The sequence below is a fragment of the Cydia splendana genome, chromosome 3 (assembly GCF_910591565.1).
Source record: "Cydia splendana chromosome 3, ilCydSple1.2, whole genome shotgun sequence".
Lineage (NCBI taxonomy): Eukaryota > Metazoa > Arthropoda > Insecta > Lepidoptera > Tortricidae > Cydia > Cydia splendana.
Window position 1 is genome coordinate 18,537,545 of NC_085962.1, and position 13,368 is coordinate 18,550,912.

Here is a 13,368-nt window from a genome sequence, read left to right on the forward strand (position 1 = left end):
AGACAATGCATTATATGTACGTTTGCCATAATAGCCATGGTTGTGAGCAACGGTCCTTGACAACGCGACAGGGAATAAACGAAGTTACGTCCAATTTTTCTGAATGTCAGAAAATATCAAGGCTTGTTGTAAAGGTCGCAAAACCACTTCATCTTTATAAGCCGTATAATGTGCGCGTATAATGGTCATGTTAATACAGGCACCTACGCGTGGTAAAACTAGTATGCCTTGTCCTGCAACTTTTATTAACTTTTACTTTGATTTGTGTTTTTAAGTAGCCACACTGAGGTAGGTAAGTACAGACAGCGTCATATAATAGGTAGCATATTATATGGTGTACCTACTACATACTACCTATACTACTACTATTTGAATACTTTGGATGCTACCTACTATATGACGCCGACTGTACCTAAGATACAGGGTGGCTAAAAAAATAACTGCATTCCCGTTGCCAGGAATATTCTTGGTTGTTTCATACATTTTGGCTGGTCCATTATCTACGGGAGGTATTTTTAGTGTTCCGTACAAAACTTTGTTCACGGAACACTTATGGGATCACTTCGGTCTTGTTTTAGTATTTTTTTCGTAATTTCGGAGTTGTTCACATAGTAAAAGTTGCTCAGTATAATCCCAAAACCTCCCTGGCCGGGACACAGCACAGTCGTCACAAGAATAAGAGTAGGTACGATAAAGAAGTAAAATCATTAACCATTTTTCGGGACTATCTCTTGTTCTACTGTATTAATCGAACGAGCGAGCGAAGCGAAGCGAAGTTCTTACATTCGACTTGGATCACGCGGCTGGCTAGCGGCACGTCCCGGCATTTCGATGTTTTTAAGCTGAACTGTCAGAAGATAGTTTGATACTCAAGAACTTAAGTAAATTTGTTCTAATTTAAATGAAATTGGGTAAACGTGTAGTTGAGGGCATTATATTTTAGTGATTAAATTATGATTAGGCTCGATTAAAGGATTATTGAGGTAGAAGAGCTTAGAAGGCCAAAAAGCTGTTTGTGAGAGGCCTAGCTATTCTGGTCATTTTATTTGCAAAAAACATGGTCGAATTTAGTATCAAATGAAAGTGCTCGGTTTGCACTTTTATAATATCGTTTTTAAATTTACCTTTTTGAAATAATTAGCAAGATAAAAATAAAATCATATAAACATACTATAGGTATTTGACATTTGACAGGAAATATTTCGGCTTAGCACAGATACAGTTTATTTTAATCTCTATGATTCTAAAATGACTTAAATCCAGGGGAGGGACAGTCGTATATAAAGCACTTTATTCAAAAAAATAGCGACATCTATATTACTTAACGCTAAACTTTTTTTAAATATCGCTTCACTTAATTCTTCAGAACGTCTTAAAAGTCTTGTATCTAAGGCATGGATCAAACAAAAAAACATCTGTTAGAACAGATTATTTATGGAAATGGTTGCCATGGAGGCGATTGTCACAAAAAACAACTTTGTCAAATAAAACTCAAAATATTATAACACCCCATTTATTAAATATATTAATACGGGTCACTCACGGAAGTTTAGTTATTAAAACACCCCATTTATTGTCTGTACTACGACATAATTCAGATGAGTAAAAATACTTTCAGTTTTACAATGTTAAAAGAAACAAAGTTTTCATACGCCATCACAGTTGCTGAGTACTTTATTACCAAAAAATTTTGAAAAATTATGGCGGGTAGATTCACAACCTGCTGCGTGTAATTGTGTTTCGTGGTCTATTGTGTGTTAAGCCCCCTCCAGACTATGCGCGTGAATCGCGGGCGAAGCCGCGAACGCGAGTGTGGAGTTGATTTCGCTGTCTGCGAAAATCGACGCCACACTCGCGTTCGCGGCTTTGCGCCGCGATTCGCGCACGAGTGAGGAGGGGGCTTTATTCCAGCCGTGTATGATAGATAATTTATTTACATCAACAGTCAAGTTAAAAGTATCTAATCTGTTTTCGTGTATTAATAAATATCCTGAAGCCTTTCTTCAAAGTCAAAGTTTTTTACGTTCGCAACATACATAGACGCTATTTATGCCTCTCCCCCCCTGATATTGACGTTGATATTTCTGGTTAAGAATTACAGATGGCACTTCAAAATGGATGCAAAGTTCCACGAGAGGGCTCTCTTTGTCCTATATATTATACATACTACTCTTTGCTTAAATCTATCAGTTAAGGGCTCCACAGACCTTGCAATAAATCCAGGCGATTTTTGATCCATTGCAGCCTATAGTGCGACATGAAATAGTAGAAATTGAATAAAATGGAACTCAAAAATGTCCATACTAAATTGTTGCCATGTGTAAGCATTTTACGTCAAAAATGTGACAGTTACGTAGAAAGTGGTGCTCTCATTTATTTTCTACTTAGAGGATATAACCAACGGAGACGCCATGTCTAAAATTTTCGGTACAAAATAGTCTGCCGTTTTTTGCGGGGGAGGGGCACATCAAATGTATAGGTACGTCATGTCAGATAAACGTCAGTCCATACATATGGTTGACATGTGGTTGACCATTGGCCGCCTATTTTCGACAGAGGGGAACGCCTGTTAATGGCGGCTCCATTGTTAATTACTCCGAGATTTTCTACTATTTTATGACGCACTATACGATACCTAAGTAAAGGTGCAACAAAGTCAATCGCTCTATAATAATTTTTGGTTAACTGCGAGTTCTCAGTTCGGGGCGAACTACTAGTATTTAATATTTCTGTTTGTGTACCAAATTACTAGTTATACCGTTAATCAATTAGTGCTAAACGTATAATTTTTGGTCGAGGTAAAAAAGAACACTAGTAAACGTATAAAAACGATAAAAGCCTTATTATTTAACTAAACAGAAAAGGTAAATTTTTCGACGCTCCCCGACCTTGTCCTGAATGAGTGAATGAATGATAAATGTGAAGGCAAAGAGGTGGGTCGTATAGTTTTATTTCCATTATAATGCCAAGCTATAATGAGTAGGTTCGGTGCGACTTACTGATGTCTATTATTTTAAGCCGAATTAAAAAAGAAAAACGTTTTGATTCTGTCGGGACCCTTTTAGGGTTTCGTAGTCACCTAGAAACCCTTATAGTTTCGCTGTGTCTGTCTGTCTGAGGCTTTGCTCCGTGATCGTTAGCGCTAGAAAGCTGCAATTTAGCATGAATACATAAATCATGCATTGCGACAGAACGGTAAAATAAAAAGTACTAATAAAAAAAAAATTTTTTAGGGTACCTCCCATGCAAAATATTTTTTTGATTTTTTTTTTCTTTGTCCCTTTGTCTTTCAAAACGAATAAGGGTCTCCTAAAACCATTCTTTAATATTTTCAGAAATATGCGCTCCGAAAGAAAAAACATATGTCCCCCCCTCCTCTAACTTGTGAACTACTAGTCCAAAAAATATGACAAAAATCGTGAAACAAGAGCTTAACACATTCAACACCAAGAACCCGACTGTCGGGTACACTGTTCGTAGCGACTACGCGCTACATACGACGAAACCGTGGCTACGCGCTACGAGCGTAACCCGTAGCACTTAGTGGTATTGAATGTGTTAATAAATACTTTCAATGAAAACTATAGCAAACATGATCGGTCTAGTCGTTTTTGAGTTATTGCAAAAAATCTTTTTTTCTTAGTAAAAAGACGTAAGTACAAAGCGCTGCAAAGGTACTCCCTTATGATACTTACTAATATCCCACGTTTGGCCTATTTTCACAGAATGGTAACTACGAAATCCTACACTGAGCATGGCCCGACATGCTCTTGGCCAATTATTAAGTGTATAATGAATTATGTTCGATAAAGAACTGAAGTAGATATCTGACAAACCATTTGAACGTCAATTGAGGAACTTTTTATTGAGTTATACAGCATATTATATTATAATATTCAGTGAACAAGTATTTTATACAATCGTGATATAATAGTGAGTTTTTCAGTCGAGTACCGTGTTTAGGCAACGAAGCTTGCTGAGTTGCCTAAGTAAGGTACGAGATTGAAAAGCTTGATTATATCACTATTGTATACAATACTTTTTCTACGAGTTAACAAAAATAATTCTTTAAACTAGTAGAATCATTTAGGTAAACAAACCAAAAGTATACATCTAAGATACGCGAGATACCTTCATACTCGTCCGCGCCCCCGCCCCGGCCGCCGTGGCCCGGCGGGTTGGTCAACACCTTCTCGTAACTTATGGTGCCCTGGTACTTGCTCCGCGCTAAATTCAATTTTTAGACAGTTGTTTTCTCCATTTTGGCCACCGTAGCCTATGGAGACCATGGTATAATAATATACTCCGCCTGGTACTCTATTCCGAGATTCGCGTATGACCTAACTGACACGGGCCTACGTCATCATGCTGTTTACAGGTTCTCAAACTTTAAAATGTGGGAGAATTTTAACCAACGGTGAAAATTATTTTAACGGCATTAATTTTAAGTTATTCATGTAGAAACATAGTAAAATAAAACAAATCTAATGTATTAAATTAAACTTTATTGATCTATACAAGACAAACGTTTAAAAAACTAATTCACAGTTACACATTAATTACCAAGCTTACGACGTGAAAAGTTTGGAAAACACTGCGACTGCTGACACTGAGCGAGAAGGAAATAACAATTAACACGCGTTCGACAAGGATGACGATCAGGGCATGAAGTTATCTAGATCCGAATTGTCAAATGTGACAGCGCTATCCTGTGTTGCCAGTAATGTAAACAGAATTACCCGAACGTCTGAAATTTCTTTCGTGAATCGGAAGATATTGCTAACGAATAATTAAAAATGACGTTATTGTAAAATTTAAGATAAAATACATTATAAATGAAAATTATAAAATTATAAAGAAATATTTTAACTTATTAACCATAGCTATAATGTACCCATGTAACATGTTATGTTGAAATAAAGTGGCAATGTTATTGTGACGTAGGCCCGTGTCACTCTGGGAATAGAAGACCATGTTTTATTAGACCATGATGGAGACTAACAAGCAACACTAAGTGGTTTTCCTAGTCTATGGATGTTGCTATATTAAGGGTGTCACATGCCCGTTTCTGACTTATGAACCAATTGTTTCTACTATACAACCTAAAATAATTAATTTGAGCTATGGTTTTGTTTCGTCCTCTTGATCGCGGCGAGCTGTGATTGGTCAATTTCATTATAGTTGACTAAACTGTATCAAAATGAATATTATAGTTGAGTTGGGAGCCCATACATTAAAAATACCCAATTGCAGTTTGGTATAAGAAATCTTAATTCAAGAATTACAGTCGACTAGTAGAAAAAATTCACAGATTTCGTGCCTCACACGACTATCGATCACATTGGAAATGAATCTATGGAATTCGAAAAAATATTGTCGCTGAGCGACGAGAAAGTCTGGATAAGGAAAAAGTTACAAAATAAAACTACAACGTTGAATGATAATTATTTTATTCTTAAATTAACACAAGTATCCTGGACATAACGCATGTGAACAAACAAATTGCAAAATTCCCACACGCGTATCGAAGTTTGAATAATTGTCGCCGTGGCGCATAAGTATAGGTACATATTTCATTTTTCGATTAATAAGCAGAATATATTAATGTTCAAAGTACAAGAAAATTATTACACGGCAAATCCGTAGTCAACTCGAGAAGTGGTAGCCACATCGCCGTTATCGTCACTCGAGTCTTGATCGGCAGCGGCCCATTTGCTGCAAGATATGAAATTTTCTTGACAGCAGTTTGACGCGACGAGAGATGACCATAGCAGCGTTTGTCTATGTTGCACCAAACCTGAGTTCCAATAGGTACTACCAGGGTTCAGCATCAGCTATCTTGGATAATGCTCTACCATGTGATCATCATGACGAATCGGATGTCCAAAACGGCGCGTGCCTATGTTGCACCAAACCTGAGTTCCGCTAGGTACAACCAGGGTTCAGCATCAGCTCTATCTTGGGTACTACTCTCCTAAGTGCTCATCGAGACGAGTCCGATGACCAAAACAGCGTGTGCTTATGTTGTATTAAACCCGAGCTCCACTAGGTACTGCCAGGGTTCAGCATCAGCTATCTGCTAGCAGCCGCTAGCAACATGCTGAGGTGAGACCATTTCGTGGCACTTTCTCTTTTTTATGTCTCTCTGTATAAGTTTTTATTTTGTGTTTGTGCTCACGAATAAAATTATTTCTATTTCTATTTCTATCTCTACCTCTACCTCTACCTCTACCTCTACCTCTACCTCTACCTCTACCTCTACCTCTACCTCTACCTCTACCTCTACCTCTACCTCTACCTCTACCTCTATCTCTATTTCTATTTCCACCACCACAAGAATGCATAGATTGTCGAATAGTGAACACGTTATCTACGCCCGTCTCAAACAGGATAGATAGAGTTAGACCAAGAAAAATCTGCAGCGATTTTGATAGCCCACGCAGTGCAAGTGTTATTCTGCCGTCATAATCCCGATAATTCACAACAAACACCGACAACGAACTCTGCGAAACATGAAGTCATAAATGTCATGTGAAAAATGTCGTTCTTCTGACTTTTTGACTATTTTAAGGTTAGGCTACAGGGCAAACCCTTAACCCGATCGTCTTTGTTTTAGGCTCAAATTGTAGCTGACTAAATTGTCCAGAGCCGTTTTTCTCAAATTTTTGATATCATTCTTTGTTTCCAAATTATCGAGCACCAAAATCAAAAATTCGGAAAAAAAATAATTTTATTTTCACTATTTCGACCATAACTTTTTTTGTTTTTGACTTTCTCGAATAATTATTTTTGCAACTTACAGCTCTCGTGATTATGCGTCTTTTGAGCCTTTTTTTAATATCATATCTTCACAACTTTCCGAGATATAAGGGGATCGCACTTTTTCGTGAAATCGGACCCTAGACTGGAGCGAACGAAAAGACATTTCCAATGTCAAAAATATATGGACTTAAAATTTCGCGATTTCGGGGTGGTCCCATAGTAAAAGTTGCTCAATATAATTCCAAAACCTCCCTGGCAACGGGAATGCACTTATTTTTAGGCCACCGTGTATATATTTTCAGACTTTAAGGTCTGTGCGGAAAGAGAAGAGTTGTGGAATGTATGGAGCCCAATACATTCCACGACTCTTCTCTTTCCGCACAGACTCTAGTCACAATAGGCAGTTGAGGAGTTTTCCACATAATCAGAACACGTGAGCTATTACTGGTCATCGTAAAGTATGAGATTTATTACTGCTATAAAAGAAAAAGTGACAAAGGCCAGTGGCGGAGGCCGGATTCCAACCCGCGTATTCGGCTAATGCCCTAGAAATCTAGACTACCCGGCCACTACAGTCTGGCCGGCCGGAGACTACTTAAGAAACATAAATTTAAATGTTTAATTAAATAATTTTACTTGTTCCTTAGAGTGGTATTCCATCTGTCCAATAAACTGGTCCAATGTGTATTTGCGTCTCACGTTTTGCTTAATGAGAGAGTGAGATGCAATGCACATTTGCGACTCGATTCGGAAAATGAATTAGATTTCTACTAGACTTCAACAAGTTACGATACGGATAATTTAAAGATATTTGTAAGATAGATATGTCAAATTTTATGTTTCCGCGATTCTGGAGGTCATCCTGAACGATTTCGACAAGTTATGACTTAGATATCCAAGTCACATCTAGTCGATATCTAATGTAAATCTAGTTGATCTCTAAATCGTCTCAAGATCTTGTGATTATCTCGAAATCCGAATAGGCCTGTTGATCAAGTACCTATTGGACAGGTGGAATACCGCCCTTAACACATTCAACACCAAGAACCCGACTGTCGGGTACACTGTTCGTAGCGACTACGCGCTACATACGACGAAACCGTGGCTACGCGCTACGAGCGTAACCCGTAGCACTTAGTGGTATTGAATGTGTTAAGTTACAGTTAAGTACTTATTTTCGTTAACGGCGGCTACGAATGTAGCTTCGCTACGAAACGCTACGCCGTAGCCCGTAGCTGGTACGAGTAGGTAGATCCCGTAACTTAGGGCCAGTTGCACCAACCACATTTGACAGACTGATCAACGTCAGCCGGCGCGCCCCGACACTTTACTATGAAACTTTCCATACATAAAAATTTAGCGAACTCTTTAACGATACGAACAGTTTGGTGCAACCGACCCTTACAGGCCTATTCGGATTTCGAGATAATCACAAGATCTTGAGACGATTTAGAGATCAACTAGATCTACATTAGATATCGACTAGATGTGACTTGGATATCTAACAGGCCTATTCGGATTTCGAGATAATCACAAGATCTTGAGACGATTTAGAGATCAGCTAGATCTACATTAGATATCGACTAGGACATATCTATCTTACAAATATCTTTAAATTATCCGTATCGTAACTTGTTGAAGTCTAGTAGAAATCTAATTCATTTTCCGAATCGAGCCGTTAGGGCCAGTTGCACCAACCACATTTGACAGACTGATCAACGTCAGCCGGCGCGCCCCCGGCACTTTACTATGAAACTTTCCATACATAAAAATTTAGCGAACTCTTTAACGATACGAACAGTTTGGTGCAACCGACCTTTAGTCTCGGACCAAGATTACTCTGTACAGATATTGCAGTGATATCAGAATCACATCTAACTGATGTCATTCAGTTATCGTGCATGTCGCTCGTACTTGTCCGTACATGTTTTGAAGCGGGCCGAAGCGTACGAGAAAAAATAACATGATTCAAATATCATTCTGATTTCAGTGTACGTTCGAATTGGCCTATAAGTCTTGCTCATTCATTTCGATTCATTTATTCCTTCATTTACAATATACATTGGGCCCGATTCGGATTTTGAAATAGATATCTTTTAGACATCACCAAGATACGATAACGATATGTTTAAGATCTAACCTGTCAAATTTGACATTTGCACGATTCTGGAGATACTCTTGAACGATTTCCACAGCATATGACTTAGAGTTCCAATTCACATCTAGTTATTAATTTCGTTTAGTAGTACTACTGTATATATATTGTATGTAAATAAATGTTTATTAATAGATATCTTATACTATCTAACGTAAAAGTGACATTGGTTGCCCGAATTGCGCTGCAAAAGAGAACTAGTTGATATCTAAACTATAACGTATCTATATAGAATGGATCTAGTACGTGTCGTCTCTTGTGAATATCTTGTAGTTCGAATACGGCAGTTAGTGATATTGATGAACTTAAACACATTGTTCAATCACAAATTAAATAATACACACCTCCACGTGCAAAGAATACACGTGCCGCGAAGACTCCTTACTTATGTTGGTATATTTAGATGGCATTTCCGGTAACAATTACATATTTAGTAGAGCTACAACCTACTGCCTGCAACATTACGAACGAACGCTCCAATAATAATAAATGAATGATATAGAATTTTAATAATAGTTTATACCTAAGTTTTGTTATTTAATTTGTTGATTAATAGTACATTACTACAGAGGCCGGGACGAAAGGGGTTGCCGGCCGAAGACATTGAGCGCGGGCAACCCCATTTCCCGCCGAGGTATGTATAGTGCTTTTCTCAAACATGCAATGAAATAAATAAAATAAAAAATCCACGAAACCCAAGTTTTATTTATAGAAAAAACTAAAAGTAAAGTACACCCAAAATATAACCAACACGTAGGTACCTATATCATTATCACGCGTATGTTTTACACGAGTCGTGTATTTTTACTAACCGTATATTTTCATGTATCTTTGATTTTTTCGCCTTGTATCCGTCTGACTGTCGTTTTCGTCACATAAGTTTACATAGTCTTTCATGTTGATATCATGTTTCACATACATCGTTGCTTTATGCACGGAATAAATAAGTATAATTTCCACAGTGTTGACGAATTTGTAGTTACATCCATTTAAAATATGCCACAAAACTGTTTCTAATAAACTGTAAGCCATTTTTCTTAGTTTCTCAAATAATAAAATTGCCATAAGCAACCATATACATACTTCGTCTTTGACTTGGCGGCAGAGGCAGCAAGTTATAGACCGGGAGATAGTGACACATTTTACTGGGTCATTTGTACCAGTATGGCGGTTCGTCAGGGGTCTAAGTACGTAAAGAACGAAATAAAAATGATGGTCATAGCGCTGGTACCGGCGGCCCAATCGCGTGGGCGTTAGTCGAACGTGTCGAATAAAATACGAGTGTCGAACGATTTGTTCCACAAAAATCCTCGTATTATTCGATAGTCCATAAAAAAGAAGTAGACGGTAGCGTAATGCCATACTTCTCCGGTGTGACTTACAGCCCGCCATACTGAGGCGAACACATTAATTAAAAAAAAACAATTCAATCATTTGTGCCAAGCTAATTTTTGCACAGGTGATCATCGTCGAGCAGCCATTCATGGACATCACCATGCCATACTTTTCGGATGGTTCCAAATGGCCGCCATACCGCCGCAAAGGAGTTATTTTTTTTTTTATTGCTAAACGATTTGTACCATCTTGTAATTTTTTTTCAAGACTCTCTGTGTGATCATAAATGGAAATCTCATAATGCCATACCTGTAGGAGGTGGCAAATGTGTACAATATTTTTTTTTTATTTCAAGTATGGTGCCCCTTTTTCCCCCTATTAGAAGTATGGCAAATATAATAATGGTCACATTGCATCATATAATTTCCAAAAATCCAAATGCCATACTGGTACAAATCGTCAAAAAATTGTTTTTTGTTTTAAGTCTTGGCTTAAGTCTCACAGTCGTCCGCCCCGTAGTTATAATCTGAAATATATTTTTTTAGGTACAATTGTATCCAAACAAACAGAATATGATGATGCCATGCTGTAAAAAAATATTTTACGTATACATAGTCATATTTTTGAAACGTGGCGATTAAATAAGTTTTTCAAGTATGGCAGCACTTTATCCCCCTACTATAAGTATGGCAATTATAATAACGGTCACATTTTATCAAATACTTTCCAAAAATTTAAATGCAATACTGGTACAATTGTTTAACAAAAAAAAAAAAAATTAACTCCCTTGCGGCGGTATAGCGACCATTTGGAACCGTCCGAAGAGTATGGCATGGTGATGTCCATGAATGGCTGCTCGACGATGATCACCTGTGCAAAAATTAGCTTGGCACAAATGGTTGAATTGTTTTTTTTTAATTAATGTGTTCGCCTCAGTATGGCGTCCTGTAAGTCACACCGGAGAAGTATGGCATTACGCTACCGCCTACTTCTTTTTTATGGACTATCGGAATATACGAGGATTTTTGTGGAACAAATCGTTCGACACTCGTATTTTATCCGACACGTTCGACTAACGCCCATGCGATTGGGCCGCCGGTACCAGCGCTATGACCATCATTTTTCTTTCCTTCATTACATGCTTAGACCCCTGACGAACCGCCATACTGGTACAAATGACCCAGTAAAATGTGTCACTATCTCCCGGTCTATTATTAAAATCAATTCTGCTTACGCTGCCAATTCCAACGCCTACGATTACAATTAATATTAATTTCATTATTTCGTCGGAACTCATATTAAAGTCAAAAAATCAACAACGCACCATAAATCCAATAAAACAGAATGAATATTTTTTAACTTTACCTCCATAACAATTTAAAAAATATAACTACGCGTGTTTGAGTAGACCTTTTTACCGCTAACGTTTAGATGAAATATTTTAAATGTTTTTATTTGTGTAGTTAAATTTATAATTTAAAATTATAGAATGTATTATTTATTAAGTTCATGTTGATTTTATACAAATAAAACTGCAAATTATAGCAAACATTGTTTTTTGTTTTTTTTTTTTATAGGCGTAGTGGCAGAGTGTCATTACGAACCTTAAAGCAAATACTGCCTCTAATTTTTTTTAATGGATGAATGCCACGATGCTGTGTCACTAATATCTGTGAAATGAAAATTAAAAAAGAGGACTTTGCCGGCCTAGGCCTGCAAGATGTGTATGAAATTCCATTAACGACCTTTTGTCCTAGCCGCACCTGAAACGTCATACTTCGCAGCCTATTATAAGGAACATAACATCAATATTTCATTGCATGTTTGAGAAAATCCTTTTTTTATATTTTAATGTTACGATATGCAAGAAATAGGGGTTTCTGAACGAAACGATGTGTAATCCTTTATTTATTTATATATATATATATTTCGGAGATCTCGGAAACGGCTCTAACGATTTCGATGAATTTTGCTATATGGGGGTTTTGGAGGCGAAAAATCGATCTAGGTCTCATCTCAGGGAAAACACGCATTTTTGAGTTTTTATTTGTTTTCCGAGCAAAGCTCGGTCTCCCAGATATTATAAAATAATGATAGCCGATCTGGTAGTTGTTTATTCGGTACAAGTCAATAATGCCGCGGGCCCGACCGCGACCTCGCCCACATCCGATGCCGATTACCTGATGTTCCGGCCCATCAGAAATCTGATCAAAAGGTAGATAGGGAGCGGGTTTCATATATTTGTTTGCGGATAATAAACCCAACAAACTTAACGTCACGGTTCTGCGAAACACCTGCTTAATACTAGTTAGGTAAATGGATGCATGTCACCAGCACTCTTCAGTGTCTTCATGGATGGGCTCTCACAGGCCTTGACTAAAACCGGGGTCGGCTGCTCCATCAACGGCATAATGGCCAACCACCTAGCGTATGCCGATGATATGGTCCTGCTTGCTCCATCAGTAGCCGCTATGCGAGACTTACTTGCGGAATGCGGAAAATACGCCAGCCTGCACAACATGAAGTATAATCCGGACAAGTCAGAGTTTATGGTCATGGAAGCGGCAAATATGCCGTTGAGCGTACCGCCACTGTTACTTGATGGAGTTCAACTGCGGAGAGTCTACGAGGTTAAATACCTAGGCCACATCCTGCTGTCTAGTTTGAAAGACCACAGGGACATTGAAAGGCAAAGACGAGCTATTGCAGTACGAGCGAACATGCTAGCCAGAAGATTCGCCAAATGCAGCGACGACGTGAAACGGCAGCTGTTCCTAAGTTTTTGTACTTGTGTCTACACAGTGGAGTTGTGGTCAGATTACACCTGTGCAGCAGTGGGAGACATGCGCGTACAGTATAATAACGCATGGCGGGCGTTGTTCCGGCTGCCGCGCTGGTGCAGCGCGAGCGCCATGTTCGCGAAGGGGCGCGCGCCGGGCTGGGGCGCGCTGCTGAGAGCGAAGAGCGCCGCCGCCAGAAAGGCGATAAATGCATCCGCCAATACGCTGCTGTCCGCAGTGAGGGAGTGGGACGGTAGCCCGCTTCATGAGCGCTGGAGGACCTACCACAAACCGGTCACCATAGGGTCGGGGTGATACGCCCCTTGGGCTAGTTAA